This window comes from Armigeres subalbatus, chromosome 2 (genome assembly GCF_024139115.2).
Source record: "Armigeres subalbatus isolate Guangzhou_Male chromosome 2, GZ_Asu_2, whole genome shotgun sequence".
Taxonomy (NCBI): Eukaryota; Metazoa; Arthropoda; class Insecta; order Diptera; family Culicidae; genus Armigeres; species Armigeres subalbatus.
The window spans coordinates 252094294-252115601 of record NC_085140.1 but is presented as its reverse complement, the minus strand read 5'-3'; the positions used below and the strand labels follow the sequence as shown (position 1 = coordinate 252115601).

The 21308-nt window shown below is 39.4% G+C and overlaps 1 protein-coding gene and 1 long non-coding RNA gene across 3 annotated transcripts in view; both read left to right on the top strand.

Annotated features, from left to right (window-relative positions):
- LOC134212065 (hemicentin-1-like) overlaps positions 1-21308 on the top strand; it is a 258752-nt gene that overhangs the window by 94501 nt on the left and 142943 nt on the right. The window lies entirely within an intron of this gene.
- LOC134216175 (uncharacterized) overlaps positions 1-21308 on the top strand; it is a 58178-nt gene that overhangs the window by 12162 nt on the left and 24708 nt on the right. The window contains exon 2 of the long non-coding RNA XR_009980536.1: positions 11005-11136. This is a non-coding gene — a long non-coding RNA (uncharacterized LOC134216175). The remainder of the gene's footprint in view (positions 1-11004; positions 11137-21308) is intronic.

Sequence of the window (21308 nt, the reverse complement as noted above, 5' to 3'; positions counted from 1 at the left end):
AGTAGTCGTCAATACTATTCGTTAACATCAGTTTAGGAAAATGGCGTATACGTCACTTTTTCAGATTACGGCAGTATGAGGAGTAAGCAACATTTTGGGATCAAAACACATCACATCCTAGGGGCCATCCACAAAGTACGTCATGCCTCTAGAGGGAGGGGGGTTCTGAGCAGCGTGACGATTCATTCAAAAATTTTAGGGGTTTGTTACAAAAAGCAAGACGAGGGGTGAAGGGGGGTTTACTTTATGGATTTTCCCCTAGTAACATTTTAGCTATCATTATGCAGATTGTGGGTTTTAAATCCACGCGATATTTGATAGACCGTCCTTTGACCTGACGCCGAATGGTGTTCGGAATTTAATCTTTGTTTCCAATATTATTGACAGTGTTTCTCTCATGAATGTTGTTGCGAAAATCTGTGATTATTATTACATTTTGGGGAACGACACTTTTTCTATTTTGCTCACCAAGGGCGCTATCGTTCGGATCAACCGGATTGAAATTTGCACCTTTTTTTTTTTTTTTTTTAATTCTTTATTTAGGTGTTTTTTTAATTCTAGATTAAGTTCAACACCAAATTTGCACCTGGGACCGCTGGACTTGAGCTAATAAGTATGCTGGTTGTTGCACGTAATTATGCTGGTTGTTAGCAACTCTGTTTATTCGGTTGAGCGATCTTTCTGACTTTTTGCTGTATCCAGATTTGCTCCATAGTGACTAAACTTGCTATCTAGTCCTTTGTACTTTCGTAGCTCAACTACCATCATTACTAACGTTTCTGTCATTTATCAATCGCAGGACATTTAGAAAATCTAAATATCCCACTATTAGTTGCACTTACTAAACTAAGATTATATAATCATTTAGGACTGTGAAATTTGTAATTTTCATTTTCAGATTTGCAGCCATGGGAAATAGCGATGACAATTTTACTTGATCGCCGACGTTTCGATCCGGTGATGGGATCTTCTTCAGGGCCTGTGGTTTTATTATACCATGAATTAACAAACTAAATCTACAATTGTTTCCACAAACTTACTCGATGGCAGTAAATTCTTATTCTGTTTCATGTGAAATGTTTCTGGTCTCACTGTAGTAATGATAACTGTTGTATTAAAATGTTTAGACTGACTAAAACTGCCTTACTTGACAAAAGTATAGATTACTTTTTTGGAATTTGTTCACTATCTTTTGTCACACACTATAGTGTTTTTTTTACAGCCGGAGGATGGACGATTGAGTGGATGACTGGATATGTTTGGGTTGATTGAGTGGGGTGATCATTGTCGACAGGTTGTCTACTGCAGAATCGGGTTGACGACGCATTCTATTGATATTGGTTTATCTTTTTGTCTGATAACCAACAAGTCTAGGAAGGGTGAACGCTATTTGTCGTGACTGAAAGCCATCCCGAAAATTCAATTTATAATCCTTTAGATGGTGTAAAATCAAAGAGCAGATTTTGTAGGACAACACGATTAGGCTATTAGCAATACAAGAACCTTTTTTTTTGTGTCTTTATTAAAGAGACTTTCAGCCCGAGGCTGGCTCGTCTCCGGAAAATACAAGAACCTATTTATTTATATACCATGAAATTGGTTCTGCTTTACCATTCAAAACATAATACGACATAAATTGGTTCATTTTTCTTATTGATCAAATTATCGAAATATTAAAACCAATAATATTGTTTGTCGTGGTTTTGTTTTTGCAGTCGCGGATATCATTTTGTTAGTCGCGGATTTCGCGGATTGGAGTTCCCTCAGTTTATTACAGTTCTGCAATTCATTCTCGAAAAAATACATTTTTTTCAAATAATTTAATCAGATTTTTTGTTGCAATCGAGGGATGAGTATGAACGCCGAAAATCAGACAAATCTGAATCAACTTGGGCTAATTAAGTCATTCCGTAGGGTTGAAAGAATTGGACAAAATAGAAAATTGGGGTAAATTGGGCATATTTTATACTCGTACCGACGAATATATTATCGGCCTGCAACGGGCGCAAAAAGGAAGACAATCAAACAATCACACTCCTTATTGTCCCATTCGAGGAAGGGCCGTTTGGTCGAAAGTCATCTAGCCGAATTCCAGTTGGTCGAATTAAACCATTGGTAGAAACGAAAAAGCCATCAGGCCGAACATGTCCTAAGGCCATAAATGTCGTTAGGCTGAACGGATCATATGACCGCAAATGTCATTCAGCCTGAAATGTCGTTCAGCTTAACGTGTCGTTTGGCCGAAACGCCGGTTATTTGACCGAAAATGTCGTTTAGTCAAAATAGGCGTTTGGCACAGAAGGTTCTTTGGTCGGAAATGTCATTTTGTCGAACGGGTTATTCGGCCGAAAATGTTATTTAGCCGAATAGGTCATATGAACGAAATTTTCAGTGGCGAACGGGTCATATACAGTCGCTTCTCCACATCTCGATATTAAAGGGACCATCGAGATAGGGAGAGATCGAGGGATGGAAGGAAAATTGAAATGGGTACTAGATCTAAAAAAGCTCGTTGCTATGAAAAAACGACAACAAAACAAATGTCATTTCTTGTTGTTGATGTGTTTGTTATTATCCAAAGATGGTCTAGTGATGATGATGATGATGATGATGATACTACCATCTCGAACATCCGGCTGCATTCCTGTGCGCTCTCAGGTCCCTCTTGCTGCCCAGGCGCAACGCCGATGTGGCTTCATGAGTTAACGGGCTCTGAGGTTGCTGACCTAACTGACCTTGGTGCACAAATTTCTGGTCGTGTTCCGCTCTCATATATGCCAGAATTGTATGTCCTTATGGTGGATTCTCCAACAATTGAGGGACTGGCCGGTGTCTGGTGTCATGCACAGCTACAAGACGGTTTTGAAAAAAAAGTTTTAAAATTTCACTGCAGCAGAAAACGAAAACGTCAGCTTGTGCCAATGCTGACTTTTGATTATCCAAAGATGGTCTAGTAGCCTAAAAGTTTGAGAATATCGACATAAGGAGAGTGAATCCTGAACAAAATATGATCAGAACACATCGAGATAGGGAGGTTATCGAGATGTAGAATGCCCAAATGTATGTAGATTGGAAGGACCGAGGAAATCATCGACATAGGGAGAGATATCGAGATACAGATATAGACCATCGAGATGTAGAGAGTCGACTGTAGCTGAAAATTTTCATTTGACCGAACAAATGAAGAAAACCATGATTAATCCACCTAGTGGTAGGGAAAAGGCCGTTTGGCCGAAAGCCGAAAGTGATTTGACTCAATTTGGCTTACTGCCAAAAATGTCTATTGGCCAAACTGATATTTAACCGAAAAATGCGTGTGGCCAAATAGGTCATTTGACCGAAAATTCCGTTTGTCTAAAATGATCGTTTGACAGGACCCTTTCGAAAATTGCATGTGGCTGAGCAGGTCATTTGGCCGAAAAAGTCATTTAGTCGAATCGTTAGGAAGGATAGACCATTTGTCCGAAAATTCGTTTGAACGAAAAGGAAATTTGGCTGAAATGCTGTTCGGTCGAAATGGCCGTTCGGCAGAATGGGACATTTTTCCGAAAATCACATTTGGCCGAACGAAAATATCGTTTGGTCGAATATGTACGTCATTTGACCGATATGCCGTTTTCCGAAATGCAGTTTTCCGAAATACTGTTTGACTTGGAAGTGAAATATGCGATGTCACACTTATGACATTTTTGGCCAAATGACTAGGCCGGGTGGGATTCGTCCTAATGGTTTGTTTGGCTTGGCATTGAACCGGAACTTTCAAAACCGAAATCGGCGTTTGAGTTATGACCAACTCAGTAAAAAATGCCCAGATGTTCTATATAAGCCATTTCTTCAAGAAATTATTACTCAAATCGTCGTAGAAACAAAATCTGAAAACTCAAGCAATTTTCTCAACAATCAAAAACAAGGCGCGTGAAAGGTACTGGAAAGTCAGGGATTTATTTTTTCAGTTTGTTTGTGTTCAAAAGAAATGATTGCAATATGATTAAATTTTATATCTGTACAATCTTTCCATATTATACTTGATTCCTTATCACTAGTCTACTGCGTTTTCGTGATTCTTGATTTTTCCGTACAAGCTAACTTTTTCTATTTCGAGCCCGGCAAAATTGGGCACTGCTGTAGCTCAGTAAATTTTAAAACTGAACTTCGGCAGAAAATTTTGTTTATTACTGATTCTCAGCAAAATATTTGCCGTATCTCAGCAACTGAACCGTCACTTTTGGCGAGATCTCGGCAAAAATTATGTTTGCTAAAACTCGGCGGTACCCATCTCGGGAGAATAAATAAAAAATGCTGAGAACTCGACGAAAGACACAGTTTGTACATTTAGTCGATTTCTAACTACACTGGATTCGCTTTTTACGCGGCTTTTTTACGCGGATTCTGGGATTGAAACGTTTTTTAGAAAAAGTTGTTTTACGCGTTTTATTTTTATTTTCAATGGGTGGTGAAGAATCTGTGTCAAAGGGACGAAGGTCAAAAGGTCGAAGATCAAAAGGTCGAAGGAACAAAAGGACGAAGGGACAAAAGGTCGAAAGGACAAAAGGTCAAAAGGGCGAAAGGTCGAAAATTAAAAGGTCGAAGGACAAAAGGTCGAAAGGACAAAAGGTCCAAGAAAAGAAGGTAGAAGAAATGACAGAAGGTTGAAGGAAAAGAAGGTTGGAAGAAATAAATGGGTCAAAAGGTCGAAAGGACGAAAGATCGAAGAGACAATAGGTCGACAAAACGGGGAAGAGTCAATGCCACTAGGCCGAAAGTTGTTTGGCCGAATATACCATTTGGCCGAACGGACCATTAGGCCGAAAGTCATTTGGCCGAATGTGTCATTTGGCCGAAAGGGTTGATTGGCCGAAAGAATCATTTGGCCGAAAGGGTCTATTTGTCGAAAGGGTCATTAGGCCGAAAGGGTCATTTGGCCGAAAGGGTCATTTGGACGAAAGGGTCATTTGGCCGAAAGGGTCATTTGACCGAAAGGGTTATTTGACCGAAAGAGTCGTTTGGCCGAAAGGGTAATTCGGCCGAATAGGACATTTGGCCGAATAGGTCATGTGGCCGAATTGTTCATTTGAAATGTGAGAAATTAGGAGTAAGAATCGATACGACTCAATTCTTATTCTTCATTTCTCACTTCTAACTGTAAAAAAATAAGAGCGCGAAGTGAGTAGTGGGACGTCTCACTACCCACTTCGCGCTACTCAATTTTCACAGTGAGAAGTGAGAAATTAGGAGTAGAAGTGAGGCATCTCACTTCTCAATCCTCATTTCTCACTTCTCGCTGTAAAAAGTGAGCAGTGCGAAGTGAGTAGTGAGACGTTTCACTACACACTTCGCACTACTCACTTTTCACAGAGAGTAGTGAGAAATCTGGAGTCGGAAGTGAGACGTCTTACTTCTCACTCTTTATTTTTCTCTTCTCACTGTAAAAAGTGAGAAGTCCGAGGTGTAAGAATTGAGAAGCGCGAAGTGTAAAAAGTGTGAAGCGTGAAGTGAGTAATAAGACATCTCACTACTCATTTCGAGTTTCTCCCTTTTTACAGTGAGAAGAGAAAAAAGAGTGAGAAGTGAGACGTCTCTCTTCTCATTCCTTATTTCTCTCTTTTCAAATGAGCTATTCGGCCAAATGACCCTTTCGTCCAAAGGGTAAGAGTCGTTTGTTCGAAACCCATTCGGCCGAAAACTATTTGGCCGAATGCCACTAGGAGAATAAGGCCTAGCAACACATTGATAAAAATGTTGAGTTGACAACATAATTACCCCTAAAGCATACCCTATGTTTGAACAAAGTAAAAATTCTAGAAAGAATAATTATCAGGTGGAATACCGACCTTTTGTCCTACAACCGCAAAACACGTAGAAACCTCAAAAAATAGATTTTTGATGAAGTCGTTTTTTAACGCATTTTTTTCATGCAGAACTTCCTCCTGCGTAAAAACCGAACACATTAGTTTTAGGGCGCTAAAACGCCAGTGTTCGGAATATGAGTACTAGATGTTTCAATGTGCCAAATTCACGATTTAGCCATCTTGGATTTTAGTATGGGAGAGCCAGCGAGTTTGATTACGTTTTGCACTGAAAATGAATTATTCACCCCCGCCTCTCCCATAAATTCATCTTGGTTGCGACTAAGCAGAGTTTTAGATGTTTTTATAAGTTTCTGCAGCATGACGTCACGAATGAATTCGGTCCTCGTCGAATGAACTTTTTCGACAGTTCAGTAGTACTTTTCACTGAATCCGACAACGTTCGAGTTCATGATTGGTTAACTGCCCCTGAGTCCATCAAGAAGTACTACTAATCTGTCCCAGATTGAGGTTACATTCAGACGCTGCAGAACCTAATGAGCGATACAATAAATATTTTCATTCATAAGTGACTTCTAGTTCAATCCATGTTACGTTTTGGTTATTGGAAAGTTTGCTATATCTAGTTAGCTAAATAAAATTTTCTCTGATTAATATTAGAAGTACATAACTACTTAACCAAAATTTATTAAAAAGTGATAAATAATGTGAAACTTATAAGTAGCGATTGTTGCTTTGGGAAACATCGCTCATTGATATGACGAATAAATTGCGTTGTTTTTTCGGAGAATGATAAATATTCGAAAATTCGGGACCATCCGGATTTCACATTTCGCTCCAATTTCCGGGAAGTTTATTTTCTTCCAATTCATTAACGCACATTCCTTCATATTGGGTTCGATTCGTGCCCAATCAAACCGTATCAAATAGCTCATGCATGATTGCCCTTAACTCAATGAGCTACGATGTTCGATTCACTTCCCTAAATTATGTTTGAATAATTGTACGGCAAAAGGGTCGCCCGGAGGAAAGCTGACACGCCCAAATGGCTGTCCCGCGGACCCGATTTTCCCATAGAATCATTGTTTACCTTTCACCGAGTCGCCGAAAAGGGGATATTAATGCATTAAACAATATCCAAATATCTACCCTACCCTCTTGCGAAGCGCGCTCCTTACCAACTGTGAACTTCGTATTTTTTCACGCTGATAATTCGAAACTTTGAGGGAAGCTCGTCAGGATACGTGGGCTTCCCGTCGCGCTAAGAGTGCAGCCTTCCAACATATACATAGTAGGTGAAGTCGAAAATTCGGTCAACTTCAAGTCAGCAGTAGGGGGCGAAACATGTGTTGCAACCGACCTCGGCCAACAGCCAACAAAAGAAAGTGGTAAAAATTCCTTCGAGTGTTTCTTCTTTTCTTTGCTGGGAGGTTTCCTCCGTGGTGGGTTGATTTATTCGTGTTTTTTGTTTGCACAAGTCGTCGAGAAAGGAATTCTCACCTTTTGTAGAACGCATCGCTTCCCGGAAACCTGCCGGTCCGAAAAGGGACGCAAATTGAAAGGGCGGAAAAGCATTGTGAAGTCGCGTCGGAGTTCGGAGTTGTGAAAGCTTCTCCTCCTAAGATCAATAATTTATGCCAGCTAATGATTCTTGAGTTACATTGTTTGGATCATCGGACCCTTGCGTTCTTCTCTTTTGCGTGACCATTTTTGTCGTCGTGAGGGACGCAATCAAAACATATTTCCACGTCACCTTTATGCGAAGCGTCATAAAAATTTTACAATTAATTTTGTGACAACCTCGATGATCCGATCCTAAAGCAACATCGACGTTAATGGCTGCGAAGGGGCATTGGTATGGGTTTTTAAGGTCGTGTAAGGTGAGGCAGACGATGAATCAAAGAGTGAGCCTATCTTATTGCCAATATGTCTCCTTTGACCGCAGGTAGACAAACACATAAAACGTCCTCCTTGTGTGCGAATAAACACCACCGACGACGGGCGAGTATCGATGTCATCAGTGAGGGACGCTTCGAAGGTACACTTCTCAGGTTACAAAAGAAAATCCAGCTCGATGTCGTCCGTCGTAAAGTCATACGGACTTGGGCGGCCAGCAGAGGATGTCTTCTTAATGATCCCTGCCGGTCGAAGAAATGGGAGGAGGTGGTTCCCCATCCTACTTACTACATGCATGCGCATAAAACCGATGGGAAAATCCATCAGCCTGAACCAGCAAAGCATCAAACGCGCCAATGTCGGATAATGAGTGCGAAAATTGATCCAATGGGAATCAAAGGAACGTCCGTCCCCTTTGCAAAGTGTAACCACCGCCGGTGAAGACTGGAACCGTTTGACCTGGTCGTTTGGTTGTCTGTCGACGGGAAGGGGTGTGAAACATACAACGGGATTTTCCTGTAATTAAGACCTGCTTTTGAACTAAGACGGGATGGGACCGGTGCGAAATGCAAATCTGATCCATCCGATGCGGTGATGTGGTGCATTGCATGTGTATAATTTGTAAGCTTAGCGGAATAATGGGAATTACGTCTGATTTATTCAGTTCCAGCTTCACACGTTCATATTTCTTTGTGGTGGCATAGATTTGTCATCTAAGACAGTTGAATATTTGCTTTTTTTTTATCAATTTGACAAGTGAAACGAAAGCGTCCGTTAATGAAATTATATAAACAAGGAAAAGGAAAAACAGTAAAACAAAATCATATTTGCTGTGTCAATTATGTCAGAAACAATGTCATCACTTTTAAATTGTAGGAATGCATTAAAAAGGAATAAATATGACATCTTGCAGTAAATGCTCGATCGATCCAACAATTCCTTAGATGGATAAAATTCATCGTATTGATTGAGTACTGTTGAGCCCTTGGAGCAACAATAATAAATCAACAGCTTTGCATAGCGTGAAAAATGAGACCTTTACGCTGAAATCCAGACACATCAATTACCGTCAAGGCCTCAATTCCTCTGCCTTTTTCCTTTAAAGACATATCGATTACAGGTTTCAGTCTACCTCTCAAACTTGAATCACAAATGCTGTGACTTCATTTGAACTAAGTAAAGTTGTTTATTTTTAATTGGTACTGCTATTTTATAATTATGGTCGCCGTGAAAAATAATAAATTTGGCGCAAAGTTCAAACCATTGTGGTTCCCTGTGCAAATCTCTTTCGTACTCATAAGCTTCCAAGAACTGCAAACTTCATTCCCCAACCATGATTCACCTCACCTCGAAATGCTTGTGTCGTGTAATAAGCAGATTAGCACACTTAAGATGACGAGTCACAGCATCACGTACAGATTGAGATCTCTGCTAGTTACCATGGCTAAAAGCTTGAACGTGGGTTATTCCAACTGGCCAAAGATGGGTGAGTCGCATTACACATTTGATTTTCGGAGAAAAACTGATTCCGAACTGCCCACCTCTCTGATCATTTATTATTTACTTCGAACGCCATCGAGGGATATCAACGGACCTAATTAAATGTAAAATGATAATAAAATTGATTACCAAATAGCCCAACAGATTCCAGCCGAATAGACGTCCCCGGAACAGGTTCCCAATGATAGACTCGGCTAATGATCTCGAAGCGAAGGAGGACCAAGTCGAGCACCGCCAGCAGTAAGATAAAAGTAACGGACTCTGTTTGGGAGAAGAGTCATTTAATAATCATGCTGTTTTTGGTTCATTTCGGGCCAAGAAGAAGAAAATAACACCAAAAACCAAACAACCAGAAGGTGGACAACAACTTTCTGCGCGGATACCTGTTTTTAATTTCTGATGCCGATACGACCAACTCGTTGTCGTCGTTTCGGGTGACACTGAGTGAACGTTTTCACTTGAATATTTTTAACCAGGAGTTGATGCTGAGAAAAGGGAAGAATGTGGTGCAAATAAATGGCGGATCAGGTCCAGAGGTTCACAGTGGCGTTACTTGGCACATGAGAATGCTGACTATTGATGGGATCGATTTCGCCCTTTTCTGTTGTGATTGAATGTCATTTAGGAGTAAAGAGAGTATTTCTTAAACATTTAGGGAAATGGTCACTACAATAAACGATTTAATTCTACCGCCTCTTTTCAAGGGCAATTTCCTTACGAGGTTGGAATTGGGTAAAGTGATGTTGAAGCTAACATTCCAAACATTCCATAACTCCTTCTTTTGCTCTGAACAATAGCAACAAGCCATAAAAAGCAGCACTATTGGACCACTGTTCCGCCGACAGCCACCAACTTGAGAGTAATTGGTTACTGGACTCCACCGAAAGCCGGCCGAAGCACTCCCCAAATCCGAGCCAAGCCCCACCTCGCTCGACGACACCATCACAGGAATCACTCGTGCGCGGCAGCCCCACTTAGGGAGTCCATCCACCTTGTTTTCGCTGTGCCATCATCATCATCATCAACGGCCAATTTTTATGTTGAACATATTTATGACGACAACGAAAAGAATGCTGATGAGGGCGAACGGACGATGTACAGACCAACCGAAAAGAAAACTTTTTAAATAGCGGCCATGTTCGCCGTCGTCGTCATATTTTCGGTTGTTATTCCACGCCGGAACATGATGGTCCTCCTGCATGGGATGGAAAAACAATTGCAGCTACCCGTAAAATGGTTTCAAACAATGAGATTTGTTTTTTCTCCGTTCTATCAAAATTGGAAATCTCCAACTCGAGACGCAGCAAGACAGCAGTTTGATCCGATAATAACCGAGTCGTTTCTTACAACAAGAACGAATCGGAGCAGCAACTTACGGGGTGATCTGTATCTTGATGTACAGAGGGAGTAGAATGGGAAAAGCTAATCATAGGTGGACACGCAATCTACTTATGAAGGTATGGAGAAACAAAAGACGATTCAAAACATGTGTTCTGAAAAAAAAACTAACGCCAGACCTTAGCTCGAAGATCGTACGGACGAACTCACGAAAAAGGATTTATCAAGCCAATTTTATCTAAATTATCTTTTTTTTGTGTGTCTTGGCCAACGTCCATAAAGAATCAAGTCGTTCTCGTTCTGTATGCTAAGATTCACCTTCGTGTCCGTATATCTACCCTGTGTGTGCGATGAACCATTAATTCTAAACAAATAATTTATTTTTCCTTTTCTTTATGATCTCCAATGCCGGAGCTTACGCTGTATTTCATTTTGGTTCTGTTCTCTCTGTTTTTCGTTTCAGGTAACAATCGCAGCTGAATGTTCCCCAGCCAGCATCGACAATCGTTGGCTGTGTTGCGGCACCATTATTGTTGGCTGACATCATTGGATTGAATGACTTTGTTGGCAAGATATAACTCCGATGTAGGACACTGTGAGTACTTAAATGGGGGAAATATTAGAACCGTTCGTACTGTGACGAACCACACATTCGAAGTCATCAATTGCCCGATGCAAATATTAAAAAAAACCATCCCCACACCCTTGACCTTTCGAAGACCAGTAGAACATAGTTTTAATTAATTATTTGCAATGACTGTCACTAAATATTTTTAACACTTGAAACTTCTGGAAATTCGGATAAATTTTCTCTGGGAAATTTTAATGAAACTTTTCTGGAAATTTTGATGAATTTTTGCTGGCAATTTGGATATTTTTTTCTGGAAATTCGGAAGCATTTTCTCCGGAGTTTCGCATGATAATCCTCTGGAAAATCAAATAGATAACAACTTGACAATTGGATGCATTTTCTCAGGAATTTCTAATTTATTTCCTCATGCAATTTTGATAAATTTCCTCTAGCCTCCAGAAATTCGAATGAAATTCCTGCGGGATTTTTGGATGAATTTCCTCAGGAAATTCGGATAAATTTCCTTTGGCCTCTGGAAATTCGAATGAATTTCCTTTGGAAATTCGAATGAATTTCCTTTGGAAATTCGAATGAATTTCCTTTGAAAATTCGAATGAATTTCCTTTGAAAATTCATCCGAATTTCCAGAGGAAACTCATCCGAATTTCCAGAGGAAACTCATCCGAATTTCTAGAGGAAACTCATCTGAATTTCTAGAGGAAACTCATCCGAATTTCCAGAGGAAATTCATCCGAATTTCCAGAGGAATTTCATTGGAATTTCTAGAGGAAATTCATTGGAATTTCTAGAGGAAATTCATTGGAATTTCTAGAGGAAATTCATTGGAATTTCTAGAGGAAATTCATTGGAATTTCTAGAGGAAATTCATTCGAATTTCCAGAGGAAATTCATTCGAATTTCCAGAGGAAATTCATTCGAATTTCCAGAGGAAATTCATTCGAATTTCCAGAGGAAATTCATTCGAATTTGCAGAGGAAATTCATTCGAATTTGCAGAGGAAATTCATTCGAATTTGCAGAGGAAATTCATTCGAATTTCCAGAGGAAATTCATTCGAATTTCAGAGGAAATTCATTCGAATTTCAGAGGAAATTCATTCAATTTCCAGAGGCAATTCATTCGAATTTCCAGAGGAAATTCATTCAATTTCAGAGGAAATTCATTCAATTTCCAGAGAAATTCATTCGAATTCAGAGGAAATTCATTCCAATTCAGAGGAAATTCATTCGAATTTCAGAGGAAATTCATTGAATTCAGAGGAAATTCATTGAATTCGGAGGAAATTCATTCCAATTCAGAGGAAATTCATTCCAATTCAGATGAAATTCATTGAATTTCAGATGAAATTCCTCTGAATTTCAGAGGAAATTCATTGAATTTTCAGAGGAAATTCATGGAATTTTCAGAGGAAATTCATTGAATTTCAGAGAAATTCATGAATTTCCTCTGGATGAATTCGGATGAATTTCCTCTGAAATTGGATGAATTTCTCTGAATTGGATGAATTTCTCTGAATTGGATGAATTTCTCTGAATTCGGATGAATTTCCTCTGAATTGGATGAATTTCCTCTGAATTGGATGAATTTCTCTGAATTGGATGAATTTCTCTGAATTGGATGAATTTCTCTGAATTGGATGAATTTCTTTGAATTCGGATGAATTTCCTCTGGAAATTCGGATAAATTTCCTCTGGAAATTCGGATGATTTTCGTCTGGAAATTCGGATGCATTTCCTCTGGAAATTCGGATGAATTTCCTCTGGAAATTCGGATGAATTTCCTCTGGAAGTTCTAATGATTTTCCTCTGGAAATTCGAATTAATTTCTTCTGGAAATTCGAATTAATTTCCTCTGGAAATTCGAATTAATTTCCTCTGGAAATTCGAATTAATTTCCTCTGGAAATTCGATTAAATTTCCTCTGGAAATTCAAATGAATTTCCTCTGGAAATTTGAATGAATTTCCTCTGGAAATTCGAATGAATTTCCTCTGGAAATTCGGATGAATTTCCTCTGGAAATTCGGATGACTCTCCTCTGAAAATTCGAATGAATTTCCTCTGGAAATTCAAATGAATTTCCTCTGGATATTCGAATGAATTTCCTCTGGAAGTTCAAATGATTTTCCTCTGGAAATTCGAATTAATTTCTTCTGGAAATTCGAATTAATTTCCTCTGGAAATTCGAATGAATTTCCTCTGGAAATTCGATTGAATTTCCTCTGGAAATTCGAATGAATTTCCTCTGGAAATTTGAATGAATTTCCTCTGGAAATTCGAATGAATTTCCTCTGAAATTGGAAAGAATTTCCTCTGAATTCGAATGAATTTCCTCTGGAAATTGAATGAATTTCCTCTGAAATTCGAATGAATTTCCTCTGGAATTCGAATGAATTTCCTCTGAATTGGAATGAATTTCCTCTGGAAATTGGAATGAATTTCCTCTGAAATTGAATGAATTTCCTCTGAATTGGAATGAATTTCCTCTGGAAATTCGAATGAATTTCCTCTGGAAATTGAATGAATTTCCTCTTGAAATTCGAATGAAATTTTCCTGGGAATTCGAATGAATTTCCTCTGGAAATTCGAATGAATTTCCTCTGGAAATTCGAATGAATTTCCTCTGGAAATTCGGATGAATTTCTACTGGAAATTGGAATGAATTTCCTCTGGAAATTCGAATCAATTTTGTCTGGAAATTCGAATTAATTTCCTCGAATGAATTATCACTGGAAATTCGAATGAATTTCCTCTGGAAATTCGAATGAATTTCCATTGGAAATTTATCTGGAAATTCGAATGAATTTTCACTGGAAATTCGAATGAATTTTCTCTGGATATTTGAATAAACTTCCACTGGACATTCGGATGAATTTCCTCTGAAAATTCGGATGAATTTCCTCTGGAAATTCAGATAAATTTCCACTGGAAATTTTGATGAATTTCCTCTGGAAATTCGGATGAATTTCCTCTGTAAATTCGGATGAATTTCCTCTGTTGATTCGGATGAATTTCCTCTGGAAATTCGGATGAATTTCCTCTGGACATTCGGATGAATTTCCTCTGGGAATTCGAATGAATTTTAGCTAGAAATCCGGATGAATTTTTAACTTTGGATGAATTTTGAAATTTAGATTAAATCCTTTGCAAATTTGTATGAATTTTCTCTGGAAATTCTGGTAACTCGAATTGCTGGTAATTCGAATGAATTTTCTCCTGGAAATTCGAACAAACTCTCTTTAGATGTTCGATAAAATGTTCTCGGGAAATGTAGATGAATTTCCTCTACAAATCTATTTTTGTAATAAAAATTTTCAATTGTCAACCACCGCATGTAAATTTGTTCTAAATATTTGCTGGGTAATACACCAATCGCTTTTTTAATTATATCTACATATTTGATTGTTACATTTTTGATGCACCTAAAAACAACTATACTTGATATAGGAATTATATATTTTCATAAATCTTCAGAATACATACTCAGGACCTGCTCAGGACTATAATTTATATCGCGGGAAAACGATTCCACTTGGGGGAAAATCCTGTCATCCCAAGCCTGGGAAAAAGTCAACTCATGGCAGGATAAGAAATGCGGAATTCCTCCTCAGCTGCACATGAACATATTTTGCAACCACTTGCTCGAGCTTTTCTGTGTTTTTTTTCTTCCTTCGCTCCAGCAGAGTGTAAAAAGGCATTCCAACTGCTAAATCCAGTGGCCTGTTGTACTTCCGGGCCGGGTTGTAAGCCCAAGCCAAGCGCAGATGACAAAAGTAGCATAGGAACAAGACGTGACTCCGGGATAACATTTTACCCCTTCTCTTGCATTCTTTGCATGATGGCCCCCTCCGTAGTCGTGGTGGGATGACGGCAACATCCGGGCCCAGGCGTGGAACGCACCCATCCAGGGCTCGACGTCGACGACGGAACAGAAAATGTCTTTCTTCTGCTGCCGAGTTCCTTCGGTCCAGTCAGTTGCACGTGCAGTCAGTCGGTCTCTGGGCCATTAGCAGCGCTTTGTTGTTGTAACAATTATATTTCATTTCCGTGTAAAGCAATTATGGGGTACTTTCCAGGCGTCGATGGTGGTTGACTCTCGAGAACGGAGCCACGCCAGCAGCAGAGGCGTAGAACTTAGGGATGGGTCAACGATGCTTACGTGTCACCAACGATGGCTACAGTACAGAGAAGGAAGAGGACAATCTTGCTGTAGTCGGATGACTGTAGCGAGGACCACGGCGCGTGATAAGTGTTCACGATTATGGTGCTGCTTTGGAGGCTTAATCAAGTTTAACTACCGAACGAAATAGCTTAATTCAAGGGAAGAGATTGGATCTTGCATATCTGGAGAAACTGCTTGACTCAAGATTGTCGTAATTATCTATGCATGTATGACGTGGAATTGATTTTTTTTTCAACCAGAATATTATGTTGTTCTTATTTTCTCATTAACGTTCAACATCGTTTCACTTATTTAGCTAAAAAAAGAATGCAATACATCTTCTTGTGAAATATATTTAGGACCCCGTTGGTTGAGTTCAATTTCAGTTGGCAATTATAAGACGAAAATCTCTTACAATGCCTTCCTTTCAATTAAATATCAAGCGGTTTTGAAGCCGTCTTCCTAGGCTGATAGTTTTTTGCAAAGAAACAAACCGCCGAAAAATAATGCAGAAATGTCTACACGTTGTCATCTAGGGTGAATGTGAATTCATTATGAAACTCAACAATGCTGTTCAAATTCATCGAGTTTGCCCCCTTCCAATGGCCAGCATTTGTCGAACATACAACGGAAGGTGCCAATCTGACCTGTCGAAGTCATGTAAGCCAACCGGGTGCGTCTCCAAGCGTAACGCGTGATTTCGAACAATGGCACAATCTTGCTGCACGGAGCTTCCGTCGTCATCGTCAAGGTCTATGCCTGTGTGCATCTTTTCCTATCCTACAGCCGAAAGCTTTCCGCACACAAACACGCAGCCCCGTACAGAATTCCATGGGCCGGTTTCGGTTTGGCAGTTTATCAGACTTGGAGTTGGAACATCTTCCCTCCTTTCGGGTACGTTCCTCGCCGTTGAACTTCGCTTTGTTGGTTTCATCGGAGAATGAATGCCACAAATATTACCTTTTGTTATTGTGGTGCTACAAATTTTCGCTTTCTTCCAAACCCGGCCGCAGTGACACCCTCGCGGCGAAAAAATAACTTCAACCGCAAACAATTTCGTTGCTGGTGATGGTGTGGCTCGGAAGAAAGGACGGAGTGCCGGTTGGTGATGAAGTCACGGTTCATGCCGCCACTAGTCGTAGTCAAATGGCGATATAAACAACACCCCAATAAATTTTCCCCAGCTCGCGAGGGGGACTCGGTTGCTGAACTTGAAGTTATGACCACCAGACCGCCCCCGCCCCCTCCCCGTCCTCGTTGCGTCGTGCCTCTTATCAATTGTAACAGTCATCTAGCGGTGTGCGGAGGTTTGTTAGTTTGATTATTTGGGGTTGGGTAAAAGTGGAGTGAAAATTCCTTCACACTTGACTCGGCAGCAGTAACCGCGACCCCGGCGAACTGAATACGACTTACGCTTTCCTCTTTTGTTGTTTTTGTAGTTCGAATGTTACAGTTGCGAAGCAGTCAGTCAGAAGGAAACAACGTTTTGCCTCCAGTAACTGGCTGTTTCCGTGTTGCTGGCGGCGGTGGGTTGTTTGAATCGTGTATCACTTTAAATGCATGCTACCTCTGTTCGATTAATTCCGGAAAAGATGTGATGAATCTTACGGAGATAATGGAGAGATTTGTCTACCGTTTGTAAATTCAAATTTTCCTCTGCGTTAGTTATTGTCTATTCGAGCTGCAGATTTTGCTAAATAGTGAAAGTCAATGCTTGACTTAAATTATTTTGGTAGGAATTTTGTTTCCAAACCATTCACAGACTCAATCACATGATTATTCAGAGCGTTGCGATTTCGTAACTTTGTGTTGCATTGCAGAATTGAAGAAATTCAGATTTGAGAACAGTTTTTTTACGAACAGATCGTAAGTTTCGAGTGGAAGAAGGATTTTCAGTTATAATTCGTTAAAAAAACGACAAAGATATATTTTTTCCCGTTGGTATCAATTATTTTGAATCTCCTGTGTTAGATTACTACGTGATTAGCATGAAAAAAGCTTTGCCTTTCTGTATATTTGGTTTTTGGATTTTTGACGAAATTGTGTTTTTTCCCAAGGGTCCCCCTTGGGAGAAAAAAAGCGAAATTTTTTTTTTCACTTATAATGCGTTTTCTGACTAGGACTCTTCACCAAAACATGTAACGTACCTTGATTTGACTGGTTCTACGTAAAACCAAATTTTAAAAAATCTTTTTATATTTTTGTTGTTGCCTGTTTTCCCGCTTGCCGGGCAGTGGCAACTATATTGCCACCAATTTTTCAATGTTTCTGAACTGTTTAATGTATAACAAACATACATTTGAGTTTAATACCATGTCAACATTGTGTCCTATTGTTGTTTTTGTTAATTTATTGTTTAGATTCGTCTGCCTTATAAAGGGTTAAAGGGAGAATCGGGTGTATTACAATACAGTAGCACAAATTAAATAATGCACACTTCATCTTACACACATATATTTTGCTGTTATAAAATAGATTATAGGTTATCAGGGTGCTGAAATGCATTTTTTAAATTGTTTATTAAACAACTATTTCACAGTTTGCATAAAGTTACTGATCTTAGAATTCTACAAATCCATACATTAACTGATACACAACAAAGAATCAGATCAGTTGATTCCTATATAGAAACAATTTAAAGCAACTTCGATGCTAGCTTTCTTAATTAGGATTCTATAAACAATTTTCACTATTAAACCTATATATCAAATTGTTCAGTGAGAGAAGTAGAACATGCAATGTCAAATATACGGTAGGCTAATAATTCTGAACATAGAGTGTACTGGCGTCTTACTACTTTTCTGTGCTGTCGGCGTTTTCTTTTAATAATTAAACACTACACAAAGAACTTTCTTTTTAACTTATATTAAGTTTTTTTTACATCCACTGTCAACGTTATTCGTCACAAAACTGATCTTACATCCCAATAAAGCTGTTGAAGCCTGAAGCAGACCACACTATTCGCTCTCCGCTCAGTTGAAGTCTTTCGTCTCTCACTCAAAATCCATCATTTCGCTCAAAGTCCATCACACCGCCATCAAATTCGTTGCACGCTAATGTTGTTTTAAATAGTTAATTACCCGATCAAATTACAACAAATTCCATTTTTTATTTCAGCAACCGTCATCATTAAAACATTTTTTTTTAAATTTACAATTTTTCATTCCTACTCGTGCTACAAAAAAACGTGTATACGTTTTCATACCGTGGTTTATATGTTGAAAATATTGCAGGCTAGTTTTTTTTTCTTTTCTTTTCAACAATCATTGTAATAGAAGGAACTTTTTGCACGCAAATCGATTCCACGATCACCAGATTGTTTTTTTTTTCTTGTAATTAATAAATATAGAACGATCACGCGAAATATTTTGTTCTGTTTTGTGTGGGTGAAAAAATTAATTAGCAAATGAAAAATTAGTGCGCGTTTGATTGTGTTTCCTCTGAATGCAGAACGATCGCGCGATCATAGAGATATTTTGCTCTGCGTTGTGCGGGTAATTAAATTAATTAGCAAATCAAAATTTAGTGCGTGTTCTATAGTATTTCTATTAGTACGCAGAGCGATCGCGCGATCATCGAAATAATTTGTTCTGCTAAGTGCGGTCGATAAGTTGGATAAATTAGTGCGCGCTCTATTGTGGTTTAGTTTAAACTTCATCAAACTACACGCTACACACGGCAAACCGTTTACCAAAACGAACCCTGCTACACTTCCTATCCCATATATCCAACATCCCAGTGATTTCTCGTGGAAGTGCAGATGACTCGTCGGCTTCCATCAAAGCGAGTATCACGTCAACATTTTCCTACCTATTCCCTAATTGACCTGCATTCGGACACGGCCGGCGCTGGTATTGCTTGATTTTGGGTCACCTGTTTTTACACATTGAGGATGATGTTAGTCCCAAACTTCATCTGTTGGTTCTCTGTGTAATTACAGCTGACCTGGCAATAACGGAGTAGCAACCGTGGGCGGTCAACCATGCTCATGCTCATGCTCATGCATTGCAGAATTGAAGAAATTCAGATGATGGAGATTCATGGAGAGATCTTAACAGAAAATGTGCTTGCTGAGAATCGACGTGTCGAATCTCATTCTCGAAAGTCAGCCACTTCCTACGCCTGTAAAGTTCGGAACACGGAAATGAAATATAATTGTTACAACTGAAACACGAAGATAACTACGAGCCGTTATCTTATTGATGGTCAAGATTTTGCATTAAAATATTGGTACTGTGTGCTGGGGTTCTTATAGAAGCATGCTCTTGACATTCATCCAGACGGAGGATTTTCAGGAATAATTTCTGGATGAGTTCCAAGAGGAACATCCGGAGAAATACTTGCTTGTGTTTGACGTTTGCATAGCAACCCCCACCCCCAAACAAATTCCCACATAACTCAAGAACTAATCAAGCAAATGGAACCAATTGTGGGTTGTTTGATAACAAGAAATGTTTCGATGATGGAACAAATGAAAAAAATCTGCATAACTCGAGAACTAATCAAGCAAAACAAACAAAAATTAGCATTCGTAGGTTTTTAAAGGCAAGATATGTTTCTAAGGTAATTCCGGGGGTTCATATACAAATATTCAAATGAAACACAGATTTCTTACGAATACTTTGCAATAACATTTGCCCCTTCTGAGAACTTTATCGTCTCTCTCAAGGAAGAGGTTTCTGAAGGGCCAAGTAAAATCGAATCGCAGATCAAACGTCAATTAGTTTTGGGTGAGAGGCGTAGTAGGCTTCCCCGAGACCCGTAACGCTGGGTAGACACCTTTACGTGGTGTGTTACGGGGTAAGATCTACCACGGTTACATTGCCAGCTACAGGCAAATCCTGACCCAACGAATACCTTCCTCATTATCCAACTCCGTGGTACTTAAGAGGGTGTCGCTAAGTCGGTGGCCTCTCATTAAGTAAGTACCACATCAACACTTCCTTCCTCTCCCTAGTTACGGTGAAGATGGGCGTGGCCAGGAGTAGTATTCCTCATGCTTTTGTTATTTTTGTTTAAGACTGGAATCAAGGACCACTCCCCTTCTTGATTTCTGATAGCGTTCTAGATAAGGATCTCAAAAGTAAAACATGAGTATCACTAGTGTCCAATCTACGAATTACACCGTAACAATGCTAATGCTAGAGGCGTAGTAGGCTTCCCCGAGAATAGAAGTTTTTTTTGTGTTTGACATTTTTGCATCTCACGAAAAGTTCAATTTTGTGAACTGTTTTTTCCCTATTGAACAATAGCATTAGCATTGAGCAATTCGCAGAAATTCGTAGGTGGTACAAGTCAAGGCTATTGTACGAGAGTAGCATCACTTCCATCCGTTATCACAGGTAATGATTTGGGAGTAATCACTACCTCTTAGATGGAAGCAATGCACTCTCCAATAGTCGAGATCTGTCCTGGCCACGTCCTTGCGAATGCTGAGGAAGGGGAAGGATGGTTAGTTGGACACCTACTTATAAAAAGATGCAGACCTCTCATAGATGCCACGGGAGGTTTTGGAATTGTTAGTGTGGAAGGTTATAACATTAGGAATCGTGTTTTGGTAGAACATGAAACACAGATAGAACTAAGATAGAAATACAAAGTAGGAAAGGGACGAGCCTGGAATTGAACTGACGACCTCCTGCTTATAAGGCAGAAGCAGTAGTCACTAGACCACCGATCTCGTTTGTTTTTTCCTTATTGAACAATAACGTACAAAATAGAAGTTCAGTTGAACTAAGTGGAGAAAAAGTTAAAATCTCAGTGAGAATTTGGTGAATCATGGTATAATAAATACCATTTCTATGAATCTTGTTTGAGGGAGGAGGATGATTGAACGTCAGAAGGTTCTTTGGGGCGATTCAAATATGACGTCCACCACTTTCTGGGATTTCTAGACTCCCTCCCCCCCCCTCTGTCACGCTTTTTTGTATACCTAGTACATGTACTGCCACAAAATCTTAGATCCCCTTCCCCCCTAAAACCTGTGACATCATTTTTGAACGACCCCATTTTCTTGC